The sequence below is a fragment of the Falco cherrug genome, chromosome 4 (genome assembly GCF_023634085.1).
Source record: "Falco cherrug isolate bFalChe1 chromosome 4, bFalChe1.pri, whole genome shotgun sequence".
In the NCBI taxonomy this organism is placed as follows: Eukaryota; Metazoa; Chordata; class Aves; order Falconiformes; family Falconidae; genus Falco; species Falco cherrug.
In genome coordinates, this window is record NC_073700.1 from 21,494,688 (window position 1) to 21,517,653 (window position 22,966).

At 41.3% G+C, this 22,966-nt stretch overlaps 1 long non-coding RNA gene across 1 annotated transcript in view; it reads right to left on the reverse strand.

Annotated features, from left to right (window-relative positions):
• Nucleotides 1-581: 581 nt before the first annotated feature.
• LOC129736034 (uncharacterized) overlaps nt 582-22,966 on the reverse strand; it is a 41,791-nt gene continuing 19,406 nt past the window's right edge. The window contains exons 4-5 of the long non-coding RNA XR_008732183.1: nt 17,178-17,364; nt 582-1,178 (exon numbers count right to left, since the gene is read on the reverse strand). This is a non-coding gene — a long non-coding RNA (uncharacterized LOC129736034). The remainder of the gene's footprint in view (nt 1,179-17,177; nt 17,365-22,966) is intronic.

Consider the following 22,966-nt stretch of genomic DNA (forward strand, 5'->3'; position numbering starts at 1 on the left):
ATGTCAGGGCCTGTTGCTACAGGTTAATGCTTAGGAAATAAATTGTAAGCAGTATTAATGTTTAAAAGTTGCAGTGTGGTTAAGTATATATTATTTAGCCTTTTGTGCATGTATTTCATCATGCTCAGCTGAGTGCTACTACCTTGCTGCCTACTGCGAAGGCAGAGCATCGCTCTCCGTGGCCCTTCCCAGCTCCTCCTGCACTGCAGCAGCGCCACGTCACTGAGATACCACTGAGATGGGGAGCAGCGGTGGCCATGGGAAACTCTGGGATGGGGATGATCATCTGCTGCTCAGGGGGACTGCACCCAGCGCCTGTAGTCTGATTCCAGCTGGAAGAGCTTTGTTGACATGTAATAAGAACTTCAGTATCATTTATTTTAATAGTACTATATTATAATACTATATATACTATATATAGTATATATAGTGTTATATATACTATATATAATACTATAGATTATATATAATCTATATAATACTATAGATCATATATAATCGATATAATACTATAGATTATATATAATCTATATAATACTATAGATTTCTCTATAAAAGTAATGTATTACTATATACTAACAGTATAATAATGTCTCTAATTTCAATATAATAATATAAATTTATATATAATGCTATATCCTACACACATATGGTTTCCATACCATCCTCCGTGGGTGAGGAGGGACAGCAGTAATACACTGCATGTGCCTAAGGCAGCACATGGATATCAGGGAGAGGTCAAAACTGAAATACTCCACGTAAAGGTTCAAACCACCACAATAATATAAACCGCTGTTTTGGGAGAAGCTGCACAGGTTTATCCTTTCCTTGAGTACTGTGCAGGCCACAGCTGTTGCAGGAGAAGCATGATGGAAAAGGGAAGAAGGACCGGAGTGACCGGGCCAGATGAGACGAACCACCACAAGACCCTTACAAACCGCGGATCTCGGTTTCTCTGAGAAGTTCCCTCCTCCTCATGTTGCTTCCCCTTGTCTCTTGTCGTCTGTCAAGAAGGGGTTTGCAGTGAGTGCCGCTGCGGCTGGAGCTGATGCCCGCAGTGGGTTACACCTGCTCGGATCCAAGCTGCACTCGTTCGGCAGTGCGTGTGGCCTTACCACGCCTTCAGCTGAGAGCAGGCAGCGGGAACTTCAAACTTGTTAACAAAGCATTTGTGCATCCTGTTAGAGAAAGGAAATGCCTCACAGCATGTTTTAGACATCAAGCAGAGCAGGCCTGCTCAGCAGGCACAGACAGAGCTCCAGATGAAGGAAATAAATGCTTTGTTTATGACAGATTTCAGGTTTTATTCCCAAGGTTCAGAAGTAAATTACGACAAAAATGCAAACAGAACCTGCAATATTTGCTTCAGCATTATTCATCCTGCAAGTCGGGAGCCACAGATCAGCATGTGAAAGTCAGCTGTTAAAATACAAGGCTTCTCCAGTCTCTTTTATGCTGGTGTAAACCTGGAGTAACTTTCACTGAAACCAACAGAGTGTAAAACTGCTGTGAGAATCAGTACTATCTCCTCTACCTATACGTCAGCGAAACTATTTGCTTAAAGTGTTCATAGACACTGCTATCATAAATAGCTTATTTTCTTACACATTAAATAGATCAAAGGTATCCAGAGTAATTTCCTGGCATGACTAAAATAAACATGTATATTTATTGCCACATAACTTACAGGAGTCACACTCTCGTTGAATCTGAATCCAAAAATAGTGATTGATTTTTTTCTTGGTTTAATAAAAGGAATCAGTGCTCTATGAAAACATGCATTCATTTTATTTGATTGACATCTTCAATTTTGGATATATATTCTAACTAATGGAATGTATATTACAATACATGAATCAATTATATTTGTTCAGTTGTCAGGTTTGTAAAGTGAGAACAGTTTGAATTATATATGATCCAGCTGTCTATATATTACATTGTCTTAATAGACAATACTACCATCAATACATTTGTTTTAATGAGGAGCTTATCAGCATACAGAGCTCATATCTCATCTTCTTTTATTTACTGAAGCAATAGTTTTATCCATGTACCTCAAAATATAATCTTCCTCACTTCAAGACCAGGAGAAGAACATGGCTGATGAATGACGATTTGCTGGCGTAATTAACATCCGTGTTATTACTGAAATCACTGGTTTACAGTCATTAATATTTATACAATTGTAACAGTATTTTGTCTTGTATTTTAGACAGTTTTCTCAAAATGCTTCAGTCTTAAATGATGGGTTAATTCCTGAAATTATTTCGGTATGGACTTGACTTAAAGCACAAAAGCAATCATCCTGAGAATATAATTCAGCAAAGGAACAGGCTTTTAAGGAATCGAGTCTATGGAAAATATTGCCAACTTCTATTTGCTATAATTTCTCCATTTTTCAACCTTTCTTATAATTTAGCATTTTGATAATTATTAAGTTTTTATAAACCATGATCTAATGAAACAAGAATTGGCTGCAAAACTCATTAGAAAAACATACTTAAAGAATTTGGGATTCCCTATCAAAAGAGGCAAATACATCAAATGGGATTCTGTAGGAATAATTTCTTTTTTTTTTAATGGCCTCGGATGACTGAATAGAAAACTTTCTTATGAAATTTGTGAACTTGGAGGAACTGGGAGTTCATACTAGTACATATTAGCCTGCAGAAAAGGTAAATGCGGTGTACTTCATGTCCTTGAAAGGCGTAACACAAGGAAGTCATGTTACATCCTGAAATTCTGTTTAGATATACCAGGAAAAGGCTGCTTTCCAGAAATGGGCAGTAGAGCAATGGGATGGACAGTGTGTGCAGGTGCTGGGCTGTCCTTTTTGGGAGGTCTTCAAGAGCAAGGTATGCTGTTCAGAAATGGCTTTGATATAGTGAAGCTCATACTTGTTGGCACAGCCTTAATTTTCTGAAATTCTGTTATGACCTCTATGTATTTACTATACTTCCATAATATTTTCTTGCAGTTTATATTAACTTACATTTTTATTTTGCAAATAGGGAAACTGGTAAGAACATTATGAAGCGGTCCAAGAAACTTTTCCAAGCAGCCGGTAAGTTCTCAGTTTTCTTATTTTAGTTACTTCAGATATGGAGAGGATTTAAGGAACTGAATTTGAAGGAAATAGGATGAGTATCTGTTTGTCTGACAAGTAAGTTTAGAAACAGCATGGAAAGTCCTGAACAGGAAAAGTAGCTTGACTTGCATTGGGGTTTTTTTCCAGTGTTTTAAAAAGACTGCACAGAAATTCTGACAAACTCTCTTTGATGCAGTCTCACCTGGTACCTGGGTTTTCATTTAGAGGTGGAAACCTCCTGAGCATAAAACGCACGTGGCACTGTCAGTGGGCTTATCTGGAAGAATTTGACCTTTGTCCTTTCAAACTGGAAAGTTTCTCTCTGCTTATCTGACCCGATCCCTGTTTTTCATTGTCATGTTGTCTCAGTTCCCTAAAGGTGCTTGGAGCAGAGCTGCTCTGCTCAACCAGGACCTCCCAACAGGAATACAAAGAGTTTTAAGTGATCCAATACTAAAAAGTAAATAATTTTTTGCTAGTCTACTGAATTCATACACATTTGAGTCGAAACCAGGAAAAGATGTTTTTCCGTACTACACCACAGTGTACCATGTAACAAGATTTGACAGAAATGTTTTCTTTTCTGCTCAATTTTAAGGAATCAGGGAATGCAGGCAGTGAGACTTACCTGCTCTTTGGGAATATAGGATGCAGCATCATCCTGTGCTGCTGGAAATGAACTTTTGCAAAGCACACGTGCTTTGTTGGAGAAAACGCCAGAGCACACGTTGCAGAGCAGGGAGCAGCCTAGAGCTCCCAGTGCCCCCAGTGTGTGGGCACAGCCATGGCTCTGCCGTCACAGACCAGACCAGCTCCGAAGGGTCTTTCTGTTTCTGTTGGGTCAGTGATCTGGGAGCAAAAAGTGAGCAAGATAATGGACTATAGCAGGTGCTGATGACTTACTATGGTCTACTGAGTAAAGAACACCATTTCGGCAAACAGGCAAACCAAAATAGATGCTGACCTGATGAACTAAAACCTAATCAAGACAAAGATCATATAGCACCTCTTGCTCCTAAAAAAATCAGCGACCAAAAAAAGAAATCTTTTCTTAGTCCTCAGGCTGGAGCTACACATGAGCTTGCACTCACTCCCATGTTGTAATCGCTTTGTATATACACAAATGTCACTAAATCAATCAAGAACATTAAGCAGAGATTGTAACAGTGTTCTCAATGGGTCTGGTAACAACTAAAACAAACAGGATCATTTCAAGAGTAAAAACCTTCATGCCTCCGGGTATTAAACAACCTCTAATTAGCAGCAGTAAGGAAGGGTAAGAAATACCGCGAGCATGTTACTTTGCAGCTGTCTGCTGGGGACACTGGCAGCCCATTGTTCCAGTGTTCTGGCCTCCTTGGCAGAGAGGATGGGACAGCGTGGTGCTCGGCCACTTCCTAATTCCTGTGCCCTGAACCAAATCTGGAACCGTTTTTCTGACTGTGAAGAAATGGCTGCATTGCAAGTTAAGCCAGATTCAGAACCGCTTGAAGCGGCTCACCCATGATGGGTGCTGGTAACAGGCAGGATGGGGGCTGCAGCCCTGCCTCCGTGGCGCTCGCTCAGTTCATTGAATACCTTCACATGTACAGTATCGTATATACTCTGTGCTCTCTTTCCACCTATAGGCAGCTACCATGGACCTTCCTGCCCTGTGCTCTCAGGAAGGTCCATGGTACTGTGCCACCTTCCACGCTCTTCAGCTCTGCTGGAAGTCTAAGAAAATGTGCTTTTCTTAGGCACAGGCTGCTGTCTGAATTCAGCCTTCTCTGTGGCCATGAATGTTAATTTACACACGTGAGGGGATTATGCGACTGATTTCAAAGCTCTTCCTAGACCTCCGGGTGCCCAAGAGAACTGAAGTAGTGTTTGTGGAGGAGAAAATATGCAGAAATTATACCAGAAATTCCTTTTTTGTAATATTGACACTTTTTCACATAGGCTGTGTGTGCTCACAAACAGAAGAGAAACATGTATCTGTCTTCAGATTGAAGTTTTTTCCACTAATGTGATGTTCTTGACAGTATTCTCAGGATACTAATTTGTTACTTTTAATAATTCTTTGTCCACATGAGAACAGACATATACCACACACAGACAGAGTGCTCACTTTCATAAAATATTTATGAATCATTATTGGCATTAGGGATATCTGAAGCCAAAATTTGTAGGAGACAATTTTGTAGCAAATGAAATTATGGAATATTTATTCATCTAGTAAGATGCCCTGAGTGTGTGTCTCCAGCAGAATTAGGGAGTTATTTATTTATGAGCTGGTCCTCTATTCTCTTCCTTAAAGAGAAATCATGGAACAGGTTGAACAGGATGTTTGTTTACAAATTGGCCAGAGAGCATTGTTCTCAGTTTGATTTGCAATGACTAATGAGCAACATAATTTTTAATCATAGGTTTTCAAGCCTGACACACTGACAAGCACATACTGCATGTGTTACATTCGGCATGGCATAATGCAGGCAGCTGTGTATGCTAACAAGAGAACAAAAGCAGTGTGAAAAAGATCAATGTGTCAGGAGAGAATAAGACTTTTCTAGCAAGCAAGCTGCGATGTAAACATTTTTCATTGTAGGACTTCCTAGGGCATGTTTTCGTGCACACAGAAAAGCCGAATCCTGGGTTCAGGACACAGAGGAAAGGGGCAGAAGGAAATCAGTTTGTCTGCACTAATGAATCAAAGGCCGGCAGTCACCAGGGACAAATAGAGCATGAGATCTCAGGATCAGAAGTTCTTGAGGACAGCTCCTGAGACACCACAGACTGTACATCAGGGAAGGCTGGAAGCAAGCTGATGTTGACAAAGCTTTTAAATTTACCTGCCCACTCACTGGTAGTTCATCATGAAAGGTGCTCATTCATTTTCCCACCTTCTACAAATAGGACCATGTTTGCAACCCAGCTTTATCCTCTTCCTCTGCTCCCCTGTGCCAAACCATCCCAGGGGAGACCCGGGAACTCCCCTGCTCCCCCCCGCAGTCTTGACAGAGGATGGGACTCTTTTTCTCTAAATGCAATGACGTCAAGGAGCTTTGAAACCTCGTCTTTCCCTCCCCAAAATCTGGCAAGAGCAAAAATAACTATCTCCCAAGTCCAAAGAAGGATTTTCAAAGGACAGGGCAGGAAAAGGATTATCCTGGGCACCAAAACATATCCTCAGCAGGAACAAGTGGCAAATTCAGCAGCAGCTCTGCTGTGTGTAGCTCGTCCCGCCTCCCCTGCCTGGCTGCGCGGAAGTTCAGAGATCCCCTCTGCACATGCCTGACGTGATGCTCAAAGTGTTATTATTCCCTTAATAACAATATACACATATATGTACACACACACTATTATTCCTTGGTTTGAGTGATCATAAAGGTAGGTTTCTCTAACACCCAGTTGTTAACGCAGCCCTCGCAGACAAGCTATTTTGGCTTAAAAGTGGTTTTCATCCACTTTTTCCTAGTAACAAAGAGCCTCTTTAAAGTGAAGATGACTCTTACAGCACTGGAGATATTAACACATGTTGTTGATGCAACCCCTTTAACACTTCTAAGAATTTAATTTTAATTAATTACTTTGTACTGAGAATGGAGAAAGTGTGAAGTGGATCACCTGCTTTTATGGGGAGGAAGAGCAAAGTTCAAGATCTTGAAAGACTTAGTGAGAGGGAAAACAGGACTGCTGCGTTTTCTGCTTCTGATTTAGGGCTGAAAGATACTTTGCATTAGATTATCAACTTGTTTTGCATTTTAATCTACATAAATCCCATCAACATGTGCCAAGTACTACCAGAAACGTGCTTCTGTGCCGCCACTTCTCTGACCGTGTTTTGCAGGAAAGGCTGGATGGAATGTTGGTTTATAAAACAAAGATTATAGAATAAGGACCCAGGACTCAGCCAGGCGCCTTTATAAGACAAGGCGAAAGGTGTACCAGCTAAACTCTGTGTTTATAAAGAGGCTGGGCTTCTTCATTTTAGAAGTGCTTGGGTAGCTTTAATGGAGAAGGACTCTAATGATTTTTGACACGTGTTAATGGTGTGTGTCACGTTCTTTATATTTTCATAATGACATATCTAATTTCCGATGGCATGTGTCACATTGCATATGTTTGTTAAATATAGGTCACAAGCTAAAAATATGCACAATATTAGTAAAATATATATGTTAACAATTGCATATATCTCCCTCACTGCAGCAACCTCAGCTGATCATAAATCTGATTCTGGAGGGTTTTCTAAAACTCAGTGGCAACATGTTTTTTAAAGCCCTGCCTTAAAAGATGGTGGCAAAATGTGAGGCTTTGGTGGAGTTGGTGTTGCTGAGAAAAAGGAATAATTCTTTCTCGCTGGAGGTTATTCTTAGAGATGGTGCCTCTCCCTGTGTAAGAAAGCTGAAAAATGCTGACAGGGTAATGTGGTAGTCATTGATTTATACGGTTTGGCAAAAGCCAGAAACGGCACCTCTGGGGAGAAAGGGCAACAGGAGAGACACATTTCAGGCTATCATTGAAAAACGGCTGCTCAGCATTACGGCTGTGACCTTCTGCCACTCGAGGTGTACAGCTGATATTATTCTTCTTCAGGGAGGAGCACAGGTGATAAGTAACCACTCTCTAGGTCCCACGATTCACATAAAAGCTTGTGATATGAAAGCCAGAGCCCCTGGAGAGGCAGCAGGTGACCGCCCCTGTGGTAGTTGTTCTCTCACCGATTAACTGTTGCTTTCTGGCCAGGAGGTGATGGGCATGTAGCTACAAGTCAGCCTTGCACACAGGGTCTACTCCAGACATTTCCAACATTGGGATTTCATGCTCTGGCTCAACAGCCCAATCTGACATGAAATCTTGCTGATCTTGATAAGCCTTTTTCCTTTGAAAAGAACTCACATAAGGAATAAATAGGTCTTACGTAGTCCCCAGACACAAGTTATCAGGAGAGTGGTGGCCAGCTATGTTTTTTAATAAGACGCTATCTTATTGTCTTAGGGAAAGATTTTAGCGACACTTTTTTTGCCAATTACAGAAAGGGAACAAGGTTGCAATGCTTTTCCTGTGTTTAAATGTCAGTCTTGTTACTCACAACTGGTTTTATTAGTTAAATAAAACTATAAGGACGGTTCTAATAGCACCCTTCTCCGGCACTTGCCAGGTCAAGCTGCAGTACTGGTGTGAGCTGAATGATGCTGCTGGTGTGTGCATGATGTAAATGGGACTAAGGCTTGCTGTTGCTAGCTGAGAAGAAATAGATACTCTAACAAGACTTACTAACAAGTCTTAATGAGAATTGAATATGATAAATATATAAACACCAAAAGTCACACCATTGAGATAGAGAGAGATAGAGAGAGATATACATGCCCAGTTCAGCTAAGCTTTGAATGAAGGAAACATGATGAGAGATTGAATGGAAAGTCATTTTATAGTAGTTGGATCCTATCTAATCCCATTTTAACATGATGGTCAACAATTTTAAAGGACGTGGTGGAATTGCATTTGTTAGATACATCTGAGCCTTCAAGGGCTTCTGCACTTCCACTTTGATTCCACCAGAAATGAGGCATCAGGGGAAAAAAGCCAAGAAACTTCCTTAGCTTGGTAACTTAACTCCAAAAGCATTTCTAAGTCACAAATCCTTAAATAACAGCCCCCCTCATATGTGACCTACTTCTCCCTGTGAATGCACCACTACAGGTTTGGCAGACACCTCCTGTTTTCTTCCTTCTGATAATTTTTATGTGTAGCATAGGGATTAGGCTTTGCTTTCCCATCCAACAGCTTCACCGGAGATGTTCCAATTTTGTCTCCCTCCTCCTGCAACCTCTGCCAGCTCCTCATGTTTGCCCCAGTTGCAAACCTGCTGTGGAACAAGCATTTTTCCATGAGTGTACACCAGCCTTTGAGAGAGAAATTTGATGACCAAGGATTGCTGCAACAAAGGCAATTAGATGTCTGCTGCATATGCATTAAATAGACTATATAATCCTGAAATGAAGATGTTACTAGGAACAGCCCATGAGGATGCTGAGCTAGAGGAAGCATGACAATAGATAATTTCAAATCCAGCCAAGCTTGAAAGAGGTGTGTTTTCCTCCTTCCCTGAAGTTAAGAGTGAGCTATAAAATCCCCTGACTTGAATGAGCAACTCCCACTTTCTCTCTGTCCTATCCTTAGTTTTACACCACTCATCAGAGATAACATTGTTCATCTTTGGGAGATAACAATTATTCACCAGCTAACAAAAGAGAGAGAGAGAGATTGTCTGCACGATGAGGAAACAGTAACTGTCCAATTCAGCCCTATTTCTGCAGCAGATAACATCACAGTGCCACCACAGTAAGAAAAGCAATAGATCGCTGAAAAGAAATCAGAGTTGCATCTTCTACGTTATTGCACTGATATTATGAAATTCTATTTTAATTCAAGATATTGCCAATTTTTCCCATTAAAGGTCAAGTGATTTAAACAGCAAAATACTGAAGACACTGAAGTTTTAAAATATTTTTTTGGCTTTCATAAGAGTCAGATGGCTCATATTTCATGTCTATCACATAAGGTTATCCATGATACCAACACCTGAAACTAAAAAGCAAATTTTCCTTTGAGTGAAGTTATCCCCTAACCTGTAACACCCAGGTCTGGTCGTGAGGTTTGCAGGAACATTCATGCTTTCTGTTTGTAAAAGGACTATTCATTTCAGAGCCCGAAGGTAGAAGATGAAATTCTGTCTCATCCCACCATCAGGTTCCAGAAATCTCTTTCTATTGGCATCAGAGTATGAACTCTACAAAATCCCTGATCTTTATGGCTGGAGAACTTGGTTCTGATTGAAATGAGAATCCCTCCAAAAGACCACCCACGAGACAAGGTGATTTCAAGCTTAAGAGTTTGGCTTCAACAGTGTTAATAGATCAGTTTTCCTGATCTCCAGCCTGAAGGCTTTGCTGAAGTCCCACTGGAGCTGATACCCTACAGGAGCAGAGAGGCAAAGAAAGTTTTGGGGTCCATAGGTCTTAACACAATATGTTCACGGGAGGACTGAGGGGTACTGTTGGTATTGCCAACGCTAATACAGCGAAACATCACATAAAATAATAAATTGGAGCCATAAAATGGGCTTTCTGTTATAAGAAAGTCCCATGGAGTATCCTGAGGAGCTGAAACACTCACTGTTAAAGATTCATGGCTGAGATTCCCTGCTGAATTCTAGGGAATTATTTTTAAAATCTGAGAGGGAGAGGATTAACAACCAAAGAAACTAGTTTCCACACACTGCTTCTCTTTCCACCTTTTTCGAGTCTTGTTTCTCCAGAATGTGTGGGACCTCTACATGAAGGTGGAGGGGTTTCTTTACCCCTACATTTGTCCTAGCTACAGCCTGACTTCTGAAGGACATTTTCATAAGAGTTTACAGCAAAAACCCATGAAGTTGTATTTTACCCAGATCAGAGATATGTCATGTTCTTCACTTACCCTTCCGTTGAAAAGACCCATTTACTTATCCTTCGCCGAAAAATGGGATGTGCAGTGTTCAGCAGAGTGAGCGCTGAAAACCTGATGTAGTTTGTGAGTAAAGGAGGTTTCAATGCATCTTTTAAATACCTCAGGAATGTTACTAATATCCTGAAGTGATGAACACATAAAAGACAGATAGGTGCTCCCACATTTAATATTCTGAGCATATTGCAATGCCTACAATTCTCTTTGTGAAGTGAAACAAAGTGGCTGCTCATGTAAAGGAAGTGGTGAGGTGATTGAATATAGCTAGGAAAAGAAATCATTGAGAATTTGGCTAGCAAGTGGAAGAAATGATCCAGTCACCTGGACCACGAATACCTGGTGTTTTGACAAAGATCAAGAACTCTGGAATTTGCTTCAAATATCTCCTGGAATGTTTTGGGCATGCTAGATCTACATTTTGCTGCACTTCTCACAAATCATGTTTTGCTTGTAAAGCAGATAGATGGAAGAGGAGGCTCCCTATCTCAGAGCTGTTGCCATGGGCTTTATTCACCTACAGAGAGAGTTGCTGCAGCTGGAATGGGGCCGTTGGGCCGATGCAAGAGGAACGCAGGCCACAGCATTGTGGTGGTAAAACTGTGTGGGAAAGAGCAGGGTAACAGTCTCAGTTTGTCCCTGGCTGGTGTGTGTTTCTGTGGAGCACCTGGGCCATCACTGCCATCCTGCCACCTTCCTCCTACGCCAACTCCAGCACCTGCGGAGGAGCCCGGCGGGCAGCCTGGGGCAGCTCACCGCCACGTCCTGCGCCGTGCCCCTACCACCTGTGTTACAGCAGCAGCATCTGCAGGCCCCAGGGACCGCTGGGCTGCTTGCTGGGCGATATGGCACGGTGTCGCTGTACAGTCTGAAATGAAGGCTTTCTGCCAGCTTAAGTAACGAGGGGCTGGGGCTGTCCCAGCTCCTCAGCAGGGGTACAGGGGGTGTTAGGACAGCAGCAGCCACTCCGTACCTCTGAACCTCACCTCCTGCTGCCATGGATGGCTACGGTGTGTAATTCCTTCCCTTACAAAAAAGCATCTCATTACTAAGGCTCCCTGAGCATCAGCAGATGACAACACCAAATATCCAGAACTGCCACTGGGTGAGGTGTGACTCCCAAATACCCGTACTGAAATCATTTGTGCTAACGTATAATAGACATTTCAGTTTTCAGCAGTTAGGCATCAGCTTATACCTTGCTTTTTCCTGAAACTATTGTGCAATTTGTATGTTGGGTATTCTTTGGTTTATGTCAATAATGTAGAAACAGAGAGCATTGCTTTAAGGAACCGCACACACACACAACACAACAGCAAATAAGATAAAAAAGAACAATGTGAACTGTAAGAGGCCTGGAAACCCTGAGGTTTTATTTTACTATAGGGCTATCAACACAAACAAAAAATAAATTATTTTGGAAGTTCAAATATTGAACTTAGGAGGAAAATCAAAAGTGCTTTCCCTGCTGTTCTTTTCAATATTCACTTCATGTTTTATTTGGAAGTTAGATTCATCTCCACTCTAAAATGCACTCTACTTTTATCTTAAGTATTGCTGTTTCCAAAGGAACAAAGAATATTTCTTATCAGCATCTTCCGGCTGGACTTCCTAATGCATTTGATTTCCAGCTATTAACCTAGGAGCCCTATATTCACAATCACTTTGTGGTTTTTAAGATCCTACAGGTTTAGAAGGGTATGGATATCCTTATAAAGATTAGTACTTTATTTTCTACTTAACAATGTTTGCCAATATCCTCTTGGCTGATGGCTAAAAGATGACTAGAAAATGAGCAAGTCAGACCTCTGCACATCTACATGTTCCTCTTGCACCGTTATTTGTTTTCAATGAACCCCTCAAAAACCATAGTTTCAAGAGTTGCTCAGGTTATTTTAAGGAAGAATTATCACACTGTTGTCCTCTGCTCATCAGAAACATTCACACGGAGTTAGTAAAGCATTCCCACGAAAGTAATTGCAAGAATCATCTCAAACCTCTCTCTAAAAACTGATTTGGAAGTAAAAACTCTCCTTCCAGGTTCTCTTAAATTAGTTGGCCAGGTTCTGTTGTCACAACTGAAATCTGCTGAAATTAGCGGTCTCATTGCAAGGCTGCTGTGGAGGCAGGGTGGGAGTCGAACCGAACCCCTTGGGTTGGGGGGGGGGGGGGGGATATTCCGCCAGACCAGGAGCTGGGTTTTAGGAGCGTAATGCATGGCGAGGCCAGCACACAGCCCGGTTTCCCCTGCTCTCCACGACAGCCCCTCTGTGCTTCTGTTAACTTTAGTTAACACTAGAATATTTCAAGTAAAATTCAGTAAAGACTGGTTTTCTATCACAGGCTAATTTACATCTTATTTCAAATTATTTGCAAAGTTTATGATAAACTTTCAAATCACGTCGCAGTGTTTTATTTCAGCTGGTAAGCCACCCATTTAACAGAATGACATTCCTTTGATTTTTAATGAGAATTAGGATCAGATTTGCAGGATTGTTTTACTATCTAAACTCATAAGCAGTTGGCTGGCATTTTTCATTGAAAACTGTGTGGTTTATTCTTGCTACATATTTTTTATGAGAGTTTTGCAGATAATCCATTTAACATGGATGGGAAATGTGCTTTCAAAAAATTAGTCTTCAAGTAATAACCTAAAGTTTGTCTGATTCAAGTTATATGCAACACTAAATACCTTCCCAAGCACATGGCCCTTTTTGCAGCAAAGCATTGCAGATATACTTAGCTTTAATCGCACTTCTAAAGCTCTCTGATTTCAATGGGATTTAAGCGTGTGCTTGAAGGTAAGCCTGTGACTAAATGGTGTCTTGTACCAAGCTACTAACCCGTGTGCATGAGCAAGGATCTCAAAAGAATAACATGTTTTTCCTTGATCCAAATAAATTAAGGAAAAAAAAAATATTCTTCCCAATACGTTTGATTCAACAATAAAGTACCCACAATAAAACACTGTGTACAGTACCAGTCCTCTAGACTGTGAATATCCTTGTTGTAAGCAGACTGAAATGATATCAGAAAATAACTTCCCTTTGTAGCAGTTCGCCCCTTGCAGCTGCCAAGATGCAGCTGTCTGGTCGGAAAAACGTATTTCCACACTGTGCTCCTGCAAGCTGGATTCAGCCACCAGCTTGATGCTCATATTATTCCCATAAAATCCCTCCCTCCAGAGCATTATGCTCTGGCATGATGATTTATTGCTCACATTTCTAGGAATAAAAAAAAAAAAAAAAAAAAAAGGAAATATCACCCTATTAATTGCTTTCTTCTACACCTACACTCAAATATCTATGGGCTAAAGAAACTTTGTGTCACAGAAGTCTGTCTATTGAAACACACACACCAAATACATATATTTGTGCTTTGAGGAGGTCTCTGTGTCCCTACTATTTGATGCAGGGTTTTGGATTAAATTTTGGATTGTTTCCCAACAAATATCTTCATAATTACTTAGCAAATTTTGGATTCAAGGCAAATCTTGAAATTGGACCTCAAGTACCCTCAGGCTTAATTTAGACGGCACGTATTGAAACTGGCACAATTCCAATTAGCTTATTAGTTTTATAGATTTGAATTCTCTTAGCATGATATCGGAAATAACACAAAGTTTCACACCTAACAGCATTCCTGGCTAGATATAATCAATCAAGTCATTGTTTGCATTTAAAACTGTTATAAAAGTCTGCATTTTCTAGTTCCAAATCCTGTGCATTTGTGCCTTTTGTGCATACTTTGCATGAACTCCCTATGCACAGTCATGTGAAGATTAAGCTTAAATCAATGAGAAAAATATGTGAAACATCTGGAAGCATTCATATTTCCACAAAAATACTTTATCTGCACAGCCCATTATGTTGAAACCACAGGAAAAGTAATTTACCTCTACAGCTATAAAGTCTATACGGTTATAGAATCTTATCAAATAAGAGCGCATTGTCTTGTCTATGGAAATTCTGTAAGCAGTCCATAATTATTTACGATAATTTACTGTTATTACCATTTACAATAGAAAAATAACGAATATTCGAGGTTAATTACATTATGTCTAATTTACTGTTGCTAAATATAGACTGGCCTACAATGAATGCTGAACAGTAGGAAGCTGAGATCCAGAAGGGGGAATTATTTCAGCACATCTGATTTCTGCTGTTCTTGGCACCGTGTTCAGCCAAGACAGGAACCCTGGGTGACTGCACACACATCGTCCTTACGGCTGCAGTCAGAAGTTCCTTTGTTTTGCTGACAAAACACCCCCCCTTCTGTCGCCCCCCCCCCCCCCCCCGGCCCCGCAGCCTGCCCCGGGTTTCTCTCTCTGTGCAGGGTTTGGTCCTTTGGGGTTTTGTGGCTCTCGGGGGGACTCCTGAGCCCCTGCGGGCGGCTGTATGCTCCCTGCAGGTGCCTGTGAGCCTCCAGCAGCCAAGATTTTGTGGGTTTGTGCTCAATTTATTTATGTCGGCGTTTTACACTGATGTTTCAAATGATGCAACCACTTTTCTGAAACATGCTTTGGAATATGTTAGGAGCATCTCAGCAGGTGCCATGCAGAGCACTGCGGGCGGGGACTTCTCCCCCCTCTGCACTCCCAAGGTGCATCCTGGGCAAACCCACCGGATTTGTTTCACTGCTGGGAGTCAATGCCCTCCCACGGGGCTCGCTCCTGGAGGCTCCAATCACTCCTCATTGCTCTGATTTCAGTATCACCTTCCAGGAGCAGTGGCAGATGAAGGGCTAGCCATGCCAGCAGCTGTGCAAGCACAAAACTACAGGGAAGCATCTCTTTGACCTAAAAAGCTTATATCTAGACATCAGCACCCAATACACAGTTAGTGACTGGAAGCAAAGGGAAGTGCAGAGGTAAATTGACTGACAGTATAGCACACTGGATGCCTAACCAGGAGTCTGCTTCTCTCTTACTGAAGTGCAAAACAAACGGTATATCCTTAGCAGAGCTAAATGAAGCACCATAATATTCAGCACAACTCTCATTTAAACCTGCCTTCACCAGGTTTTTCTGAAAAAGTATTTTCTCCTCTGCTTGGTGCCTTTCTCTTAAAATTTTATTCTATATGCAGAGGCTTTTTTCCAATGCATGTGGTTTCTCATAGCTATTGAGGATGCAGTAATTTGATTCACACACAAAATCCTTTTCCTAACTGTACAGGAGCATTAGCAGCATGGGCAAGTTGGAAACTCGAGTTTGTGCTTGGCTCCTGTCAGAAGCCACATTCCAAGCGAGCCCAAAATTTGTTCCCTAGAATTTGCAGGTAGAAATAAATCTGCTTTCACCTGTGTGTACAGAAAAATCCTCCCAAATCCACACAGCTGGCTCCTCTGCACAGCCTGTGCCTGGTTATGAATGGCTTCCCCTGCGCCAGCTGCACTGCTGAAAATATTCTCAGTGTGCTGCCATAAGATTAGTGGACACTTTACCCAGTCTGTGAACTCCAGATAAATCCCAGAACAGCAGCAGGAAGAAAGCAACATAAGCTCAAGCAGAAGGTCTCCATTTATTGGAAATCCGCATACTGTATGCTTGAACGGCTCCAGGGTAACAAACCGCTATACCTGCCTCGCCGTATATGCAAGATCAGAGAAGCAGATGCTGCCCTGGCCTCTATCCATTACATTCGTGTTGCTCTGCTGATCTGTGGTTATTTGTGCCCCAATTATGTTGCTACATTTATTTATTCCTCTTTAATTCCATCACTTGTGTGTGGTTTCTAGATGTGTCGTGTCTGGAAAAAAGCTAGATATGGGGATTACGTATTCCGTCATTTTTCAGGGTTTCCAGTTCATTTATTCCCATTATAGGAAGCTGAAATGTCTGCTTTTAGCAGCGATACAGGTCATAACTTGCTTGGCCATGTCACCCGGCTGAGACCTGCTGCTGGTGTAGCTGGGCTTTGTGGCCAGCCCAGAGGCAGACTAGGGTAAGCCCAGACGTCCCGAACATCAGAGACGTCCGAACTTCGGAGCAGCCTAGGCAGGCTGCAGCAGCTCCCTGCTGGGGGCAGAGCTGTGCTGGGGAACCTTCACCAGAAAGAAACCAGCCTGGCTTGGAGGAGGCTGCTTTGTCATCAAGGTTTCTGGGGGTAACAGAGGCTCTCCTTCTATTCCCAAGGCTTCGCATCATTATGCTGCCAGAAGAAACGCCCCAAGCACAGGGAAAACCTGCAGCACCAGAACTCCTTCAGCGCTGGTGCCTGCCAGGCCCTGGGGATGGCCACCCAACAGGGTCTGGACATGAGGTGCAGCCTGAGCAGCCCCAGGGCATGGGCAGTGCTGTCCCTACACATTCTCAGAGACCCCCAGGAGGTTTCAGAGCAAATACTGATGAAGCCAGTGACAAGCTAAAGCCCCCAGGGATCCTCCAGCAGAGAAAGACCAACTGCTCCTGTCTCCTCTGTCTCTTAGAAAGACATGTTGTCCCACAGGGAGCAAGTGGCCCCTTGGGGCAGAGGTGGAGAAGGCCACCATGAGGGAGGGTAAGGAGGTGTGGATCGACAATGTCTGGCTGCAGCAGCAGCTTCCAGCGGTCTGCATAACTCAGGCAGAACTTAAAAAAAAACAGCTTTGAGGTACTTACCAAACCTTTCTCATCATGAGGTCGCTACTCCAGGTCTACACCACAGGCAATGTGGGCTTAGTTTGACAACTTCACTGCTCATCAGATGCTTCTTGCAGGTGGAAGGGCAACTTAGCCCCCTCTCGGCATTCATCATAGGTTGTATGGAAATGCGGAGTTGAGCCCAATGTTTTAAAAATGTCTAACTCTATGAAGAAAGAAATTCGTAAAGATGGGAACACATTTTATTTGCTCATTTCTAGAGTCTTACTTACAGAATCTATTTTAAGCCAAGGTACAATTTGAGATTTACAGATATTTGTGGACCATGCCTTAAGGAAAAGCTCTTTACTAATAGACACAGAAATTAATTGAGGGTTATATTTTTCACTAAAACCCTACAACTTTTTTCCTTACCGTTTTTAGCTAAAGATGAAACAGCAGACTGTTAGAAGAAATAGAAGTGCACAAGCAAGGAAGATTGCTTTGTGAAAGGACTACTTCTATCTAGTGATGGATCTATCAAAGCTTGGGACTCTGTGAGCAGATATGTACCCTGAGTAGGCAAAAGAAAAAAATCATTAAATTTACAGCATTTGATGAAGTGCACACTGAAAATGAGAAGATGTAAGGAAGACTCCTCTCCCAGCCTGACAGGTGAGACTTTTTCTGTGTTTCACATACATATCTGCAGGACAGCACATCATGGCTAAACTCAACTTTTTGAACTTCTCCTGACCCTTTAATTAGGGAAAGAGTTTGCAGTCAGCACTGACTGCAGTTTGAGATTTGCTTTGGAGAGACTATTATTTACTTTCCCTACTAGGGACACATGATTCTCGCAGCGTTCCCCCTTTTACAGCCATCCTGCAGGGAAGTACACAAGGAGCCGTGCACTGAAAAACTGTGACTATCACAGAGCACAAGATCAGATGCAGTTAAATTACAATTTTTTTCCTCACTTTTCTTTTTTCTAAAGCCTAATAAACAGAGTTGTGTTTTGTTCACTCTTCCACGAGCTCCTTCCTACAGATTCCTCTCTTGTATTATTTAGGGCATGTATAAAATGTGCATAGACCACACATGAAATGCTGGTATTTTTGAAATAGCCTAGCATCCAAATACCAGAGACTAATAATGCACCAGTTAGACAGACGCTTGCTGAAATCAAGTCTGCTACTTCATGACTGTTTCTTGTTTCTCCTAACAATTGGTTAGGATGATTAAAAACTGATCTCTCTGTATTAATGGAGATAGAGCGTTCCTAAGAAAACATGTGTCATGGAAAATCTCCCTGAAGCATACATTCAGTTCTCCTAACTGCTGACTGAAGCAAGAGCCAGAGGAATCCTCCTGGTTAAAAAAATGACCAGCATCACTGTTATTAATCCTAATAAAAATGATCAGACAATTTCTTGATCTCCTTTCACAGATCCCCAAGGGATTCAGCTGACCTTTGAAAATGTACCAAGTTCAAAATCGCCCTCATTGAAAATAACAATTCCACTCAGATGGACCAGACTGTATTTTTTCATCCAGCGACTGTGAAGAATTTTTTTGTATCATTCATCCCTGACTAGTGCCAGAGACGAGCAAATGCGTGTAAGCCCTTGTGCCAGCCATCTGCTGAGCAAAGCCCAGTGCCAGCTGCTTATCGTGGGCTGCAGGTAAGAGCCGGGCTGTAGGAAAGTCAATGAGAAGTTTACGCCCATTTGAAGAGTTTATGTAGAGATTTATAAAGGAAACCGTATTCCAAACCCAGTAGCGTGGTTTGGACCACACCATTTGCTGACGTACTGAAGCTTTCCTTTTTTTTTTCTTTTTAAGCCATGTTTAGTCTGTCAGGAAAGCTGCATTGCTTATCTTCGTTCAGATATTTTTGTAATATAGATGACTCAAACCTTGCTCTCTTTCTGTCTTCGAATACAAGCCTTTTGCAAGATGGTAAAATACGCTCACTGAGCTTTCCTTTCATGGGAATTTAATCAACACCCATGTAAATCAGGCGGCACCTTCTTTGCTTCCATGTTGAGTCAGGTCTTAAGTAGGTCTTTCCTACCCCTGGGTGGCATCAGGCCTTTGCAGCCCAGCTCCCACGTCTCCCCACTGTATGCACAGAACAGTAGCCCCCTTCGTTTTGTTTTATTCCATACTACTTCTCACCGTGAGGGGTTTTCCATTTTCTTTTTCTTATTTTTTATTGTCATTTTTCAGCTAGGCTAGGAGTGAATGGCAGAACCAGGAGCAGTGTTTATAGGTTCCCTGAGCTGTCAGTCTGGGGTTGATTTCCAGGACAAACAGGTACACAGAGCTAGGAAAGAGTGTCCCCTATGCCGCAGCCTGGCTTGATCTCCTTGAGGATATTTCTGTACTACGGGTATGAGAAATGCTCCTGCTGCAGCATTCAGCTGTATTTCCGAGAAATTTGGGCCACAGAGGAATGCTTTATCCATGCTTTATCACTTTCTCTCTTCTGATCCCAATACAACCACAACCCTGAAAATAGATAATGTCTTAACATTGCCAAGTATCTGGAAAAGTTTTCAGCAAAAGCCCTGCAGATACAGTGTCTGAACTCTGTCCCTGGCCAGAATTGATTTGATTCCCCAGTCAGTAAGACACAAATCCCCTGGGACATTCAGCTAATGTTCATACACATTTCCCGTCTTCTGAAGGCTCCGATCAACTATCAAACACAGACCAAGGAGACGAGCTTGCTGATTTTAAGCCTCTTTTCATATGCCCAGCCCATCAGAGCCACCCATTCACAGCACCCCTAAATTACTCAAGTTCAAGCCTATAATTTTAGCAGGCCTTTAAGGTATCCCTGGTGTCCTGGCCAAAGGTCTGCCACCTCTGCCCTGCTCCACTACTGAAATGGCCATACCATGTGCTATGTCCATCTCCTAAACACTAAAATGTCATGATTTAACATATGCTAGTTCCACCATTGCATGTGGAATTTTTTTACCAATGTAAGAACAGAGATATTTTTTTTAATATTTATGTATAGCTTTACCATTTTCTTCATCAGAAGCACTTTGTACTTTTACTTTTAGCAAATTAATTTTTTCTTAGCTGTTCCCCGTGGCAATTATATTCTGTTTGTAAAGCTGACCGTTACTTTAGCAAGATGAATCATATCTTCTGTGAAGACACTGGCTACCACATCCATTAGGATTCCCAATTTTTAAAATAATCTTGAAAACAAAATGCTTTAAACAACTAGTTGCAGCAACCTGCATGTTTTTTACGGGGTCAGAGTAATTTTTCTTTACTAAAAATTGCTGTGAAAGGGTGCTTCACTGTTTGTATAAGTGATACAGCTATGGAAGAGAGAGACCTGTGCACATTTGAAAATTAAATGCTATAAAATTGAAGTAATCAAGATAACACATCAATCACATTAAGATGTTAATTAGCAAACCTTGATATTTTCAGACTTACATTTTAATGGCAAAAAAATGGTAAAAGGATCAAAATATAAATGTTATATAATATAATGCTTGAAATGCAGGTTCAAGGTGATTTATAGTTTTGTCACATTTTAAAACCTCAGGAATGATCCATCTATTACAAGCCTTATACTAAATGTGACTTTTGATTTAAAGGAAACAAGTTCAGAAACGTCAAAAACTGTTTCCTTATTCTCAACAATTTCTAGCCTTTTCCAAAAGATACACATTAATGTAGGTCTGTCCTATTCGTATGTGTTATCTGGGCTTTTATTTTCCTTTGGTTTATCAGCTTTCATAGGGTTCTTTTAGATATCTGATTTTACAAGACAACTGATGTAAAAGATATACATCTTCTGGGTTTTTTTTATCTACCATATAATTAGACCAGCAAGAGTCTAGGTCTTACAACAAAGCCTTAAAAATGATAACTTGGCTCCCAGTATGTGACTGAGAGATTTAAATCTTCTCTTGAGGGAGAGTGGAAAGTACCAGTCCAGACATTTGAAGATGAACAGCATGAAAATACATCAAATTCACTCAGGTAAGGTATGAGAATTGTCCTGTTATTAATTTTAAAACCTGCGAGGGGACTCCTATAAAGATAAATTCAGGACAAAAGAGGCCAGCTCTCTAACTCTTACAGGTCAGAAAACTCTCTTTGGGAAGCAATGTGTGGATTATAGATGCCTGGGGAAAAAAAAAAAAAAAAAAAAAAAAAAAAAAAAAAAAAAAAAGCAAGCTGCAGACTCAAAAGTTTTGGAAACATAATTTTTGTTTATTTATTTATCTTGCTATTGCTATTATTTTTCCCTGTTGCTTTGCATTATTAATTTTTAATTGGCAAGCCCAGATTGTTGTGCAAAAGAATCTAGGTTTCTTCCCAATTCTGCTAAAGCTTTCTCATCTGGAAGGGAGGGGAGGGAAGGCAGCTCCTATAGACACTCTCCCAGTCCATAGTGAGAGCAGAGTGGGAACCCGAGTGGGATGGGTCTTCAACTGCACGCTGCCTGAATTCATCCTGTGACAGCATTGCCACTGGGAATATATCCTTAAATGAAAAATATCCTTATTTGTGCTGTTAAAAAGCTATATACAGCATGCAGCGTACTTGCACAGAGAGCAAGAATCAAATTTGGCAGCTGGGATCCTGCCCTGTGCTGACATTATATAGCAGACTCTTCCCCATTTATTTCTAGGATTACAAATTCCACTTAGCTAAGCCAAAAATTTGCAATAACTTCAGAACATATCAATAAATATCTCCTCCTGTTATCCCGAAGTCAGGGAATTTTCTGAGTTCAGTCTATTACCCAAAATCCTTCAGTAAAATTCACTAACTGTATATTCTGCTATTGAAATAGGTCACTCCTTAGAAGCTATAAGTTCAGTCATTTTCAAAGTCATATTTGATATAGTTGGCTATTAGGTGTTATTGCACGAGCTTGACAATTTTTGTTCTCCAATTAAAAAGCAGAACTAGCTTCATCCACATTTCAAGGATGGCCTTAAAACATCAAAGCTGACCAGTAGCTGTCTAAGCAGAGCACGATTCAGAAATCTCACATTAAGAATCTATTTTGGATTTCTGCTGGGTTTTGTTGACACAGAAGCTTTATGAATCGTGTGCCATGCCATGCTTTTCATCACGACAGTGACAAGCTTTTTTTTTTTCACATGACTCATGGTGTTTATCCCAATCAAATTCCAGGTAGCAAATAATTAATTCAGTGTCAATATTTGACACACGAAATCGATGTGGATTGGAAAGACCTCAGTTTATTGCAATAAAGTAAGTATTTCTGTTCATTACTGGGAAATATCCTAAAGTCTGACATGACACTTCAAGATCAAAGGCTACTTGGCTGCAATAGTTGCCCTACACAGTTACACATTTATGTACCTGTTAGAGCCATTATTATTCAGCAATTGCAAGGTGGTATTTTCGCACAGTGTTAGAGTCCCTCCTCAGACTTACTCTGTTGCCTTCTTTCAGACCTAAGCAGAAGTGCGCACCGCGGTGGGTACCTGTCGGAGGAGAGCCACCTTCACTGTCCCCTGCAATGTGCTCCAAAGAAATGTGTAGGTACGAACTTAATTTGAGTGAAAGGACCATGACTAACAAGGTTTTTAGCTGTTAGGAGACCTGTCCTCTGTTGTTTCCCATGTGCCTCACTGTACAAAATTTCCAGGTTTCCATTTTAACTGGCTGGGGTGGTGTCTAATCCATATGTTATGTACGTACCCGCAGTGTGCTTTAGCAATGTTTTTATAATTGACAAAAATACACCTCCCTACTTATAAGCCCATGCTACTTACGATGGCACAAACAAGGACATTCTCCTCTCTTCATCT